The sequence below is a fragment of the Benincasa hispida genome, chromosome 1 (genome assembly GCF_009727055.1).
Source record: "Benincasa hispida cultivar B227 chromosome 1, ASM972705v1, whole genome shotgun sequence".
Classification (NCBI taxonomy): Eukaryota; Viridiplantae; Streptophyta; class Magnoliopsida; order Cucurbitales; family Cucurbitaceae; genus Benincasa; species Benincasa hispida.
In genome coordinates, this window is record NC_052349.1 from 4,418,530 (window position 1) to 4,432,119 (window position 13,590).

A 13,590-nucleotide genomic window follows, 5' to 3' on the forward strand; every position below is an offset into this window, starting at 1 on the left:
GAGAAGGTTTCTCTCCTATATCCATATATTACAGACCATTTTGGTTATCACTCAAGACATGATCCACTTGTATGTCACCACATACATGCTTGAGTCACATACAGATAACCAGAAATTTTATGTTTATTGGTTTGTGGTAAAGCAAATAAAACAAGTAACCAAGCAAAAAGACAAGATGTGAAGTAAATATCATATATTAACAACACAAGCGTTAGTAAATACTATTTACAAACTACAGAACACAAGACTTTAGGGCATCAACCCCAACAAGAGGGGGTTCACAATGTGGGAAGGGGTTTCGACACTTTTAGGAACTTTCTTTTGGCTTATTTATAGCTTTCGGGAGATGGGCTATATATTTTTAAGACTATTGAATTACCTATTTAGTCTCAAAAGTTGTATAAGTGGATTTACGACATGTTCATAGCATAGTAAAATGGTTGTTTGTAGTGTTTACGACACGTTTGTTGCATAGTTTAGGCTTCTAGGACATTTTGAATAACGATTTTAGACTTGAAAGAAATTTAGGTGGATTTAGGAGGGAGGGGTTCACAATGTGAGGAGGGGTTCCGACACTTTTTAGGAACTTTCTTTTGGCGTACTTATAGCTTTTGAAAGATGGGCTATATATTTTTAGGACTATTTAATTAATTATTTAGTCTCAAAAGTTGTATATTACTTTTGAGAGATGGGCTATATATTTTTAGGAATTAGGATACGTTCGTAGCTTGGGGGAGAAGGGGATGTATCTGTTGTAATTGTGTTTTAGATTATTTTGAAGCTTGATTGTGCACTTTAAAAGAACTTTGTTCTTGGCTTATTTGTAGAGATCCGAGAGTTGAGTTATATGCTTTTAGGACTATTGAATGATAAGCTTAGCCTTGAAAGAAATTTGGGTGGATTTAGGGGTGAGAGATTCACTTCAACGCTTTCTATGCATTTGTTGCTACTTTATAGGTTTAAATAGCGTTTAGGTGGAACTAGGACACGTTCATGGCTTGGGAAGGGGATGTATATTTTATAATTGTGTTTTAGATTATTTTGAAGCCTAATTGTACACTTTAAAGGAACTTTGTTATTGGCTTATTTGTAGGGATCCGATGTTATGGAGGTTTAAAGGGTGTTTATGTATTTGTTTAAGTGGATTTATGACATGCTTGTGGCGCAGGGAAGGGTTCATGTCTTAATTATAACCATTTTAATCACTTTTTATAGTAAAATGGTTGTTTGTGGTGTCCATGTTTTAATTATGAACGTTCACGACATATTTGTAGCTTGAGAGGGGATCACTCCTCTTAGCCATTTTAAACATTTTGTTTAAGTCTTTGTGTAATTGTTAAGATCTTTTTATGTTTTTTTTTTTTTTTTTGATTTTAAGAAATCTTTCATAATATTTGTTTTTCCTATTTCAGGTCGTTCGTGTAAATTCTTAAAGAACATTTTTGGAGATTGCAAGAAGATTTTGAAATGATTACTTAGTTTGATTTAGTATCTCATTTATTTAGATTTACGGTATTTTAGCTTAGGGAAGATTAAACTTTTTTTTGTGTAGGAGATTTGTAAGAAACTAGAAAAGTTCAAATTTAATTGCATACACAGTTGTTTTTGTTTTTTTTTTTTGTTTTTTTGTTTTTTTAGAATTTTATAGCTTGTGTATTGAATATTAGTCTTTTTTTTTTATATATATAAGCTTACTTTTGTTATATATGTCTTCAATTGATTTGTTTGAAGATTAATTTTTGTTTGTGCATAATTAGGTATCTAGGAAATAAAAATCTGGTAATTTGTTTGTTACAAAAAATATATAAAATTATAAACAACTTATGCAAATGCAAATAAGAAATCTGTCTATTGAACTGAAAAATTTTGTTGTCTAAAAAAATGTTTTTGTGGACGCAAATTGTATTTTGTTGGAAAAACACATATGCCGACAGAAACAATTATATTGCCAAAAATGGTATTTATGCTGACAAAATAATTTTCATCGGGAGGCACTTCTCCCGACATGGATACGACGACGATTATGCCGATGTAAAAACATGTATTGGCATAATCTATCCCAACGTTTTTAGTCATTTTTTTACACAGAAAAAAAGTGAAAATTCTTGTAGTGTTATATGAAAAAGAATATAAACCAATGATAATTTTTAAAAAATACGATGAATCTCTTGAACATTTATTATTGTCGTGGTTAAATGATTAAAAAGTAAAGTAATTATTATGTGTTTTACTAATAGAGAGAGGGAGAGATGGAAAGCTATTGGAAAGAAAGGGCAATTACTATGTGTTTTACTTTTTAAGGTCAATTTAGGCATTATAAAAGTATACCCAGATAAAATGGTCCAAAAAAGTTTTTTTTTTTTTTTTTTTCTTTTTTACATTTGTACTTTAATATATATTATAGATATATATAGCCCATCAAAATAGATGGTTTTGAATTGATTCCACCTCATGAGATAAGCCAAACAACCCTTGTGTGGGGCTATTAAAAGTTACCACAATGTATTCTATAATTATAAGAGATAAGATAAATTCAAATTATAATTTAATTAATAATTTTTTTTTGGTTGTTGATTCTAACACAAATTAGTTAATTAAAAACCTTACCAGCCGTATTATGGTTCCTTTGGATAATTCCTCCTACCTCATTAATTCTTTTTTAAAAAAATCAATTTTCTTTGTCACATTATCATTTAAAATTGGGTAATAGTTGGCTGCCTAGCCAACACTAAGTTTTTTCAAAATTAAATTTATCTTCATTATCAAGATTTGTTTAGGGTGTGAGTTTTTATTTCTTAATTTGGACATTTATGTACAATATTAAAATGATTTCAATATATTTTGAATGATATTATGAATTTGTTTTAGGTTACGTGTATGATTTCCTAAGCCAAAATATATGTTCCTGAAACCAATATTTTACTATAAACTAAATCCACTCATTTTTTTCCTCAAAACATTAGATCATAACGTTTCTAAATGTATTTATGTGGTTATGTATGGTGTGGACTTATATTTTGGGAGGGTTGAAAAAGTTTAATTGAGAAATTTATATTTTATTGTTGCAAAATAAATATGGTTTTGTTTAATTTTATTAGCTTTTAGGGCTTGGTTTGCAGAAATATCTCTTAATTTCTTAAACATCCAATGTTTTTTGGTAACTGCAACAAAGTTGGTGAAATAATTATGAAAATCTGTTGCAAGTGTGAATTGAAGGCCAAAGAAGGGTCACTCCAACACCAATGGAAGAGTATCTATTCTTTCTAAAGTTTAGGCTCTTAATTAAATATTTTACATTTACCACGTCTAATTGAAACATATATTTTAGGTACTTGCTGGATTTATGCAACTGTAGCTGCCGTCGAAGGCATACATCAAACTACTACTAGAAAAATTATTAAATTTTATGAAAAAAATAATATTCTTCATCAACGCCGATATGTTCATGGAGGTAACTCATAACTTGTTTTAAATTTTCTATGCTTTCAGAAGAAAGCTAAGTAAATTCCGAACGGAACTACCAAAATTAAAAGAAAGCTAAATATTTCACTTTTGATAAAAAAAATATATATTTTGTATTTAGTTACATCTTTTATATTACTAGATTTGAACACGTGCATTGCAAGTGATTGTTTCATTTTATTTTATCAAGTCAATAATATTTTTATTTTATATTATTAAATAATATTTGACTTTTATAATTTAATAAGCATCAAGATGCAAATTTTTTATATGCATTTCAATCATAAACTTAATGTTAATATGGTTGGCAAAGTACCCAAGAATTTCTGATCTTACATTTATCTACACAAAGAAAAAAGAAAAACAAAAACAAAAGAACACACCCAAGTAGAAGACAAGTAAAAAAACTTAATAAGCAATGATATATTAAATTAAACTTAATAAGCAATGATATATTAAATTTTAAAACAATTTTAGAAAAGAGAACTAAATGAGATATATCGACAAATACAAATATTTTATTTTTGTTAAAAAAAAACTTTTTATCATATAATTTTATGAGTTGAGATGGTTAAAAAACTTTTTGAAATTTTAAAATGGTTAACGTTTCATAATATAAGTTAGGAATAATTAAGTAATTTTCATATTCAAGCTTATTTAATATTAAGACTTCATTTGAGAGTTAGAAAATAAAAAGTTAATATGTGAGATGAAGAATATATGGATGGGTAAAAGAATGGAAGAGTGGGAAAGAAAAACGTGAGAGGGTAAAATTGTAGAGATAGATTGAGAGAGAGAAAATTGTGGAATTACTTGGAATGATGAAGACGAAAAAATATCTGATTAATAGAGATAAATAATTAAATAGAAAAAATCCTTTAAAAAATTGAGTGTGTATTAAACATTATAGTTGTTCATATATTAAAAGTTAATTAAAATTATATTCAACTTCTTAATCCAACATTATATATATTATTTTTCTTTAGTTATGACAATTATATTACATTTTTGCAATTATTAATTTTTTAAACAATAAATAGAAGGATACATATTATACCAAAATATACAAAGTATATTTTAATTAATATTGTAAAATAAATTACATGAAGAAAAATATAAACCAATGACAATTAAAAAATATATAATGAATCTCTTGAACATTTGTTATTGTTGTAGTTAAAAAGTAACGTAATTTCTATGTGTTTTAGCGATAGAGGGAGGGAGAGAGAACGGAAAAGGTATTAGAAAGAAAGGGCAATTTCTATGTGTCAATTTAGGTATTATAAAAGTAGACCAGGATAAAATGGTCCAAAAAAATTTCTTTCTACATTCGCACTTTAATATATATTATAGATATATATATATATATATATATAGTCCATCAAAATTGATTTTTAAATTGATTCCACCTTATGAAATAAGCCCAACAATGTGTTCAAATTATAATTAAATTTATAGTTATTTATTATTTTTATTTGTGCTCTAACACAAAATTAGTTAATTAAAAACTTTACTTACTGTATTATGGTCCCTTTGGATAATTCCTCCTACCTCATTAATTTTCTTTTAAAAAAAATCAAATTTTCTTTTGTCAAGTGACAATTTAAAATTAGGTAATAGTTGGCTACGCCAGCCAACACTAAATTTTTTCAAAATTAAATTTACCTTTACTATCCATATTTATTCAGGGAATGAATTTTTATTTCTTAATTTAGACATTTATGTACAATATTAGAATGATTTCAATATATTTTGATGAATTTATTTTAAGTTCCATGTATGATTTACTAGCCAAAATACATGTTCCTACAACCAATATTTTTCTATAAACTAAACCTAATTATTTTTTCCTCAAACATTAGATCATAACATTTCTAAATGTATTTATGTGATTAACTATGGTGTGGATTTATATTTTAGGAATTAAGATCCCTGGGGTTGAATATGAAGTGGAAAAAAGTTGTAATTGAGAAATTTATATTTTATTGTGGCAAAATCAATATGGTTTTGTTTAATTTCATTGGCTTTTAAGGCTTAAAAGGTTTGGGTGTAAGGAGTATCTCTTAATTTCTTAAACTTCCTAGGTTTTTTTTTGGGCTTTTCTCACCATTAGTCCAAAGTTGGTGAAATGATTATGAAAATCTGGCAGCAAAGTGTGAATTGAATGCCAAAGAAGGGTCACTCGAGTCAGACACCTAGACTCTTAATTAAATATTTTACATTTACTATATGTCTAATTGAAATATATATATTTTAGGTGCTTGTTGGATTTATGCAGCTATAGCTGTCGTCGAAGACATACATCAAATCGTTACTAGAGAAATTATAAATTTTCAAAAGAAGATGTTATTCTTCATCACCCAAGCCGATGTGTTCATGGCGATAACCCATGACTTGTTTTAAATTTTCTATGCTTTCAGAAGAAAGCTAAGTAAATTCCGAATAGACCTACCAAAATTAAAAGAAAGTTTGATAAAAAAAACATATATTTTGTATTTGGTTACCATCTTGTATATATACTATATTTGAACACATGCATTGCACCTGACGTTTCATTTTATTTTATCAAGTCAATAATATTTTCATTTTATATTATTTAATAATATTTGACTTCTATAATTCAATAAGGATCGAGGTATAAGTTTTTTGTATGTATTTCAATCATAAACTTAATGTTAATATGATTGGCAAAGAACTCAAGCATTTCTGATCTTGTATTTATTTAAACAAAAAAAAAAAAAAAAAAAAAAAAAAAAAAAAAAAAAAAAAACACCCAAGTAGAAGACAAGTAAACAACTTAATAAGCAATGATATACTAAATTTAAAAAATATTTTTAGAAAAGAGAACCAAATGAGATATATGGATAAATACAAATATTTTCTTTTTGTTAAAAAAACAATTAAGAGATAAGCTTTTTATTATATAGTTTTATGAGTTGAGATGATTACAAAAACTTTTGAAATTTTAAAATGGTTAACATTTCATAATATAAGTTATAAATAATTAAGTAACTTTCATATCCAAGCTTATTTAATCTTAAGACTTTATTTAAGAGTGAGAAAATAAAAAATTAGTATGTGAGTCGAAGAATATATAGATGGGTAGAAGAATGGAAGATTGAGAGGTAAAATTGTAGAGATGGGTTGGGAGAGAGCAAATTGTAGAATTACTTAGAAAAATCCTTTAAAAAATTGAGTGTGTATTAAACATTATAGTTGTTCACATATTAAAAGTTGATTAAAATTATATTCAACTTCTTAACCTAACATTATATATTCATCTTCCTTAGTTATGACATTTATATTATATTTTTGTAATTATTAATTTTTTAAACAACAAATATAAGGATACATATCATATAAAAATATATAAAGATATAAAATATATTTTAATTAAAATTATAAATAAAATTATATGAAAAAAAAATAAACTAATAACAATTAAAAAAAATACGATGAATCTTTTGACCATTTGGTTAAAAAGTAAGGCAATTATTATGTGTTTTCCTGATAGAGAGGGGGAAAGGTATTGGAAAGAAAGGGCAATTATATGTGTTTTACTTTTTTTAAGGTCAATTTAGGCATTATAAAAGTAGATCAGGATAAAATGGTCCAAAAAAATTTCTTTCTACATTCGTATTAATATATATTATAGATATATATAGTCCATCAAAATAGATGGTTTTGAATTGATTCCACCCTATGAGATAAGTCAAAACTATATGTGAGAAGGTATGCAGTGCCACATTGTTCAAGCTCTGGAGTCAACTCTTAAGAGAGCCATCTATCTACTTACCCCTGCTTCGGGGAAGGAGTGAATTCCATTTTATGTAGTTGAGTTCCCAACTCCCAAATCAGACGAATCCCCAAAATGGTAGTTGAATCGGCGACTTGGCCACTCGCACCCATACAATCAAAGGACCGCCCTCAATGGCAGGAGTTCCCAACTCACTCAGAATTGAGGTAATGTTACCTATGGTCATCCTAGTGAAGTGAAGTCTCTGTCATGAATGGTATTATATAACGAGACATTAACACTTTGTGGTCAGATTTTATATAAACTCTTTGTATAGGATGCCCCCCGCTCGCATGTCCCCAACACGAATGATCAGGATCATATCATCTGTGACAAGTCACAACACTTGTGACCATTCCATAAAGCGGGTCGTGTCGGTAGCATTACTAGGAGAAGGTTTCCCTCCTATATCCATATACCACATACCATTTTTGGTTATAACTCAAAGACATGATCCACTTTGTATGTCACCACATACATGCTTGAGTCACATACAGATAACCAGGGATTTTATGTTTATTGATTTGTGGTAAAGAAAATAAAACAATAACCGAGCAAAACAACAAGATGTGAAGTAAATATATCATATATTAACAATCATAGATGTTCATATAATGCTGTTTACAAACTATATGGAGGACACGAGACTTAGGGCATCAATCCCAAACACTCCCAACTCCCCCTGCTTCTCCACACCCTAACTTCCCTATCATTTCAGAACCACCACATCCATACCCCTCACAACCAATAATCACCCCATGATTACACGGCCAAAGATGGGCATTTTTAAACCAAAGGCTTGGCTGTCCGAGGTTACTGACTTGGATAAAATAGAACCACAATCCTACAAGGAAGCCCTCCCTTCATCCAAGCTGGAAGCAAGCAATGCTTGAGGAATATGAACCCTTATAAGAAATAATACATTGGTCTCTCACAACCTTTGCCCCATGATCACAAAGGTAATTGGCAGCAAATGGGTGTTCAGACTCAAACAAACTCCATCCGATGAGATTGCTCGTTAACAAAAGGCTCGTTTGGTTGCTCAAGGTTTCAACCAAGACTATGGCATCGATTACTTTGAGACCTCAGTCTAGTTGTCAAGCCTACTACCATTCGGCTTGTTCTTTCAATTGCTCTATCTCATAACTAGATTATTCGGCAACTTGACGTACACAATTCCTTCCTCAATGGCGACCTATCTGAGGAAGTATACATCAAGCAACCACCTGGTTTCATAAGTGATCAACACCCTAATCATGTGTTATTTCTACACAAGGCACTGTATGGCCTCAAGCAAAGTCTTCGCGCATGGTTCTCAAAGCTCAGTACCTGTCTGATACAATGGGGTTTCTCCAATGCAAAATCTGATACATCTATGTTTATTTTCCGTAACTCACATACATTATTGCAACTGGCAATAGCCCTACAACCATTCAACACTTCATTACTTGTCTAAACACTCAGTTTGCACTCAAAGATCTCGGTGATCTATCCTTTTTCCTTGGCATTCAGGTGGCTCGCTCATCAGATCACTTACATTTGTCTCAGTCCAAGTACATTCATAGTCTACTTCAACGTGCACAACTCATTGACTGCAAGCCAATTCACTCTCCAATGACTGTTGGCGCATCGCTGTCCCTCACTAATGGACAATCATTAGATAACTCCTCTGAATATAGAAGCCTAGTTGGTGCTATCCAATATTATATACTGACCAGACCAAAATCAGCTTCAGTATCAATAAGCTCTGTCAGTTCATGCATGTCCCAACAACTTCACACCTTCAAGCAGCCAAACGCCTCATTCAGTCCCTCAAAGGCACGGCCAATCATGATATTCTTCTAACCAAGTCCCATGTTTTGGCCTTAACTTGCTACACAGATACCGATTGGGCCAGCTGCCCGGATGATAGATGAAGCACAAGTGAATTCTGTGTCTTTCTTGGTTCCAACCTTATTTCATAAAGCTCATCTAAGCAAAAGGTCGTCTCTGGATCCAGTGTCGAATCAGAATATCGTGGTCTGTCCAATGCTGCCGCTGAGGTACTATGGATCCAATCAGTTCTCACTGAAATTGGTGTCAATCACATCTGCACCCCTCTGCTGCTCTGTGACAACCTCAGTGCCACATACATGGCTGCAATCCTGTGCTTCAAAATCGGACAAAACATCTTGAGATTGATTTTCGCTTCCTCAGAGAAAAGGTTGCTTCAAAACAACTTTCAGTTAGATTCCTACCCTCTAAGGATTAGCTGGCCATCATCATGACAAAAGCCTTACCAAGTCCTCGCTTTCTCAGATTGAAGACCAAGCTTATAATCGCAGCAGCTCCTCATTCGCTTGCGGGAGGATGATAAAAGAGTGTCACATCTGCTGAAGAATTTAACAAATTTTCCATTCGTTTTCTGCCTTTTTTCTTCAGCTTTCAGTTTCCACTATTTGGTTGTTAAATTTGTGTTTTCTCTTTCATGGTTGTTATGTTGGACCATTGATGTTACGCCATGTGGTATTTTATATATTAATAAATAGTGCTACATGACGAGCCATATCTATCGTGGAAGGCCGATCGTCTTAATATATTTCTTCTATCGTTTATTCTCTCTACCTATCGTATAGTTAATTGTCTCTGTCGTCTACATCCTATCGTGTACTCTCCATCGTGTATACTCTCAACCCAATCATCTACATCCTATCGTGTACTCTCCATCACCTACATGCTCAACCCAATCGTGCGGTCTCCTACCTTATCGTCTACACTCTCACCTCTATCGTGTAGATGCTTGCCTTGTCGTTTAAATATTTGTCAACGATCGTTTAGATATTTGACAACGATCGTTTAGTCCCTTGACAACGATCATTTAGCCTTCACTTCTCAATGATCGTTTAGTCTTTGACAACAACCATTTAGCTTTCACTTCTCTCTATCTCTTATGCAAATCATTTCAACAAATTTGATTGTTTGCAAGAAAATAGTGAAAATAAGTATTACTAGCTTTTTGGTCAAACTACAAAATGCTAATTTTTCATTTGTCCTGCACTTTACTTCTCTTCCCATTTTCCTACCTGTTTTTAAATATCTTTTTTTTTGTTTAAAAAATTAATAAAAGTGTCACTGGAAAAAGAAAAGGTTTATAATATAAGATTAAAATTGATGATATGCAAATTAAATTGATTTTGTATTAAATATATATTTTGGAGTGATTTTGAGCCTAATGAAAATTATTTTAACCATTTCAGAGTTACTCTTCCTTGATTGTTGAAGATGTCTCCAAATATTAATTAAAATCAAAGCTAAACATAGTACAAAAATAAAAGTGGATAAAGGGAAACCCTTGGGAGGAAAAAAAAATACTAAATTATAATTATTTATTATGAAAAATTGTAATGAATTTCAAAACTTATTTTTGTGTCAAAAACATGCCGTAAATAATATAATAAATTAAGTTTTCTTCACATGACAGTTTTTAATTAAGTGACTGGTCGGTTGCATAAACATAGATGCAGCCATTCATCAATTTTTTTTTTTTTTTTTCAAAATCCAGCATCCAAAATAAATAATGTTTTGTATAATTTATGTTGACAATGTTTATTCTCAAGAAATCTCATGTGTAGTTTTCTACTAAATCTATATTAATTTTCAAGAATCGAAAGCTTAATTCCGCTTGTCTTTTTTAGCATTTGTTTATACTATACTGATCATGTTAATTTCGTAAGGAGCATAATGCACTAATGATATAGTTGATGTATTGTTTGGCTCATGTATGAAATATGTGTGCTTGTGGGTAGGAAAGCTCAAATGAGATACTACAAAATTTACAAGTAGAGTGACATATCTGAAGGGATCGGATCATGTAGAGGAAGCGTTTTGTGAGAACACCTTGCATACTGCAATTCGATTTTTACATAAACAAATTTATTATACTAAACAGAATATAAGCATGTAAATTAGCATGCTTTAGGAAAAAATATTAGAACTATTTTTACCTTTGTAGATTCCTAAATTCCAATAACGGTCCTCTTGAAGTTCCAACAAACGGCTCCTCCTACAATCTTGATCATGAACGATTTCTTGAACAAGCTCGAACACAGCCACGAGATCAGTAACCTCGTTATTCTCTAGGATTCCAATAGAATGATAGGTGGTATCCAACTATTAGCTGAGGGAGAGGAGAAAAGGATTTTGGAGAGTAGAGAGGATTCTCTTTGTATAGCTTAAAAACTTTTTGCACAATAATACTTGTGTGTTCTGTGTGTCCCAATAGAAGAGTCAACCCTTTTCCTAATCCTTTTCCTATTTCCCCTTTCCATAATTAATTAATTAATTAACATTTATTTAGTTAATTAGTCTAATTAGTTAAATAACACTTATATTTAATTAATTTAACACAATTAAATAACGCTTACTTAATTAATTTGCACATTAATTAAATAACTATTTATACATTAAATCCAGTTTAATGTATATATATTTAATTATCATAAACATTGTATGTAAATGTGCAATACCTCTCTATTAATTAATTCTTTGTGAATCTTATTAACTTGAATTAATTAATTTAATATTATTCAAATATTACTTTCCAATTTAACTTGAATTATATAGCATATCCATAATTAATTATATATCAATCACATTAGTATATAGTTTCCTCAAATAAATTTGAATAATTCAAATCATCTCTCTTAAATATCCTCTAGTGAGATAATAAAGGGATCTAGTGGACCTGTCAGAAGCTCTAACAATATGAGATTAATTGGCTAAACTCATTGACCAAGTTAATCAATATTCGTTAACTGCGGGTACACTTTACTAAAGACCCACAGCTGCACCTTTTCTCACTACAGATAGTTTTCTGTGTCCATGGATATAAACCAACAACAACAAGTTAGTCCTTCTTCGTAACTCCAATTAGGTCAAATTACTGTTTTACCCTTGAGTTACCTTTGACTTCTTAAGTACCAATTTTAACGAACAACATGTTTATTGTCCAATCAATAAACAGAAACCCCTTTCGGGCTAATGAGAGGGTAAGTACCTTTGTTCAAATCCCAGACACACCACTTAAGAGAACATTCATCTACTTACTCTAAGACGGGAAGGAGAGAATTCTATTTTTTATTATTATGTTCCCAAACTCCCTACTCGGTCTTGTCTCCAAAATGGTAGGCATATTGGTTCGGCGAACTGGCTACCCTCACCCATACAAATCAAAGGACAATCCCTCATGAACAGGAGTTCATAATATACTCAGGATTAAAACTAAGTTACGTAGGTCATCCTTTTGAAATAGGAACCTAACTAGTTAACGGTGTTACATCTAGTGGTTACTATTTCGTGGTCCGGTTTTATGCAAACTCATTACGTAGAATACTTGCATGTCAACTATACGAACACATTGGATCATTGCATTTGTATCAAATACGAAGTGGGTCGTATCCATATTGTTATCTGGATAAGGTACCCAACCTTATCTCTATACCATAGACCCTTTAGGCTATATTTTGAACATTGATCTTGTATGTCTCTACATACAGTTTAAGATTCATAAGGAAACCTTGGATGTTAGTTTATTGAATTTAGGGTTATTAAGACAAAAATAGACAAACAACACAAACAATAACATTTATTGAATTGACATCTATAACTTTTTATTGATGATGGTCAATTAATAACATTTACTATCTACGAGTTTTAGGGCATTAATCTCAACAACTCCCACTTGAACTAAAACTCTAGTAACTGGATTGGACATGATATCATAATCCAAAAAAGGGAGAATAAATACAATAAATTAGGGCATCTATATACCCATTACACATCTAGTGGTTTGATAACGAAGCCTGTGTGAAAAGAAAAAAAAATGCAATGAAAGAAAAGAAAAGGTGGAAAGGAAATGAGAGCTTCATCTTTTATATTCAACTTTGTTTTTTAGTGTTTAACCAAACAACAAATGAAATATTTGAATAAAGTGATGTGATTTCTTTTTCATTTTTCAGCCTACATCAAAAGATTTGAGAGGAGAGGAATTTGAAAGATTGGGAGAGATAATGAAGAGTAAATTTGAGAGCAAAAGGGAAATATGAATAGATAGGAGATGGATGGTTAAGAGAGATAAATGTGAATGGATGGGTGAGAGAGAGAGAAAAATAGTTGAAAGAATCAACTGTTAAAATGGAAGGTTAAGAGAGAGAAGTAATGTGGGGATTAATTAAAGAAATGGATTTAGGAGGCAATTATGTGTGTGTTTTACTTTTTAAGGTCAATTTAGGCATCATAAAAATACACTAAAATAAAATGGTAAAAAAAAAAAAGTTTTTTTCACCTTCGTACTT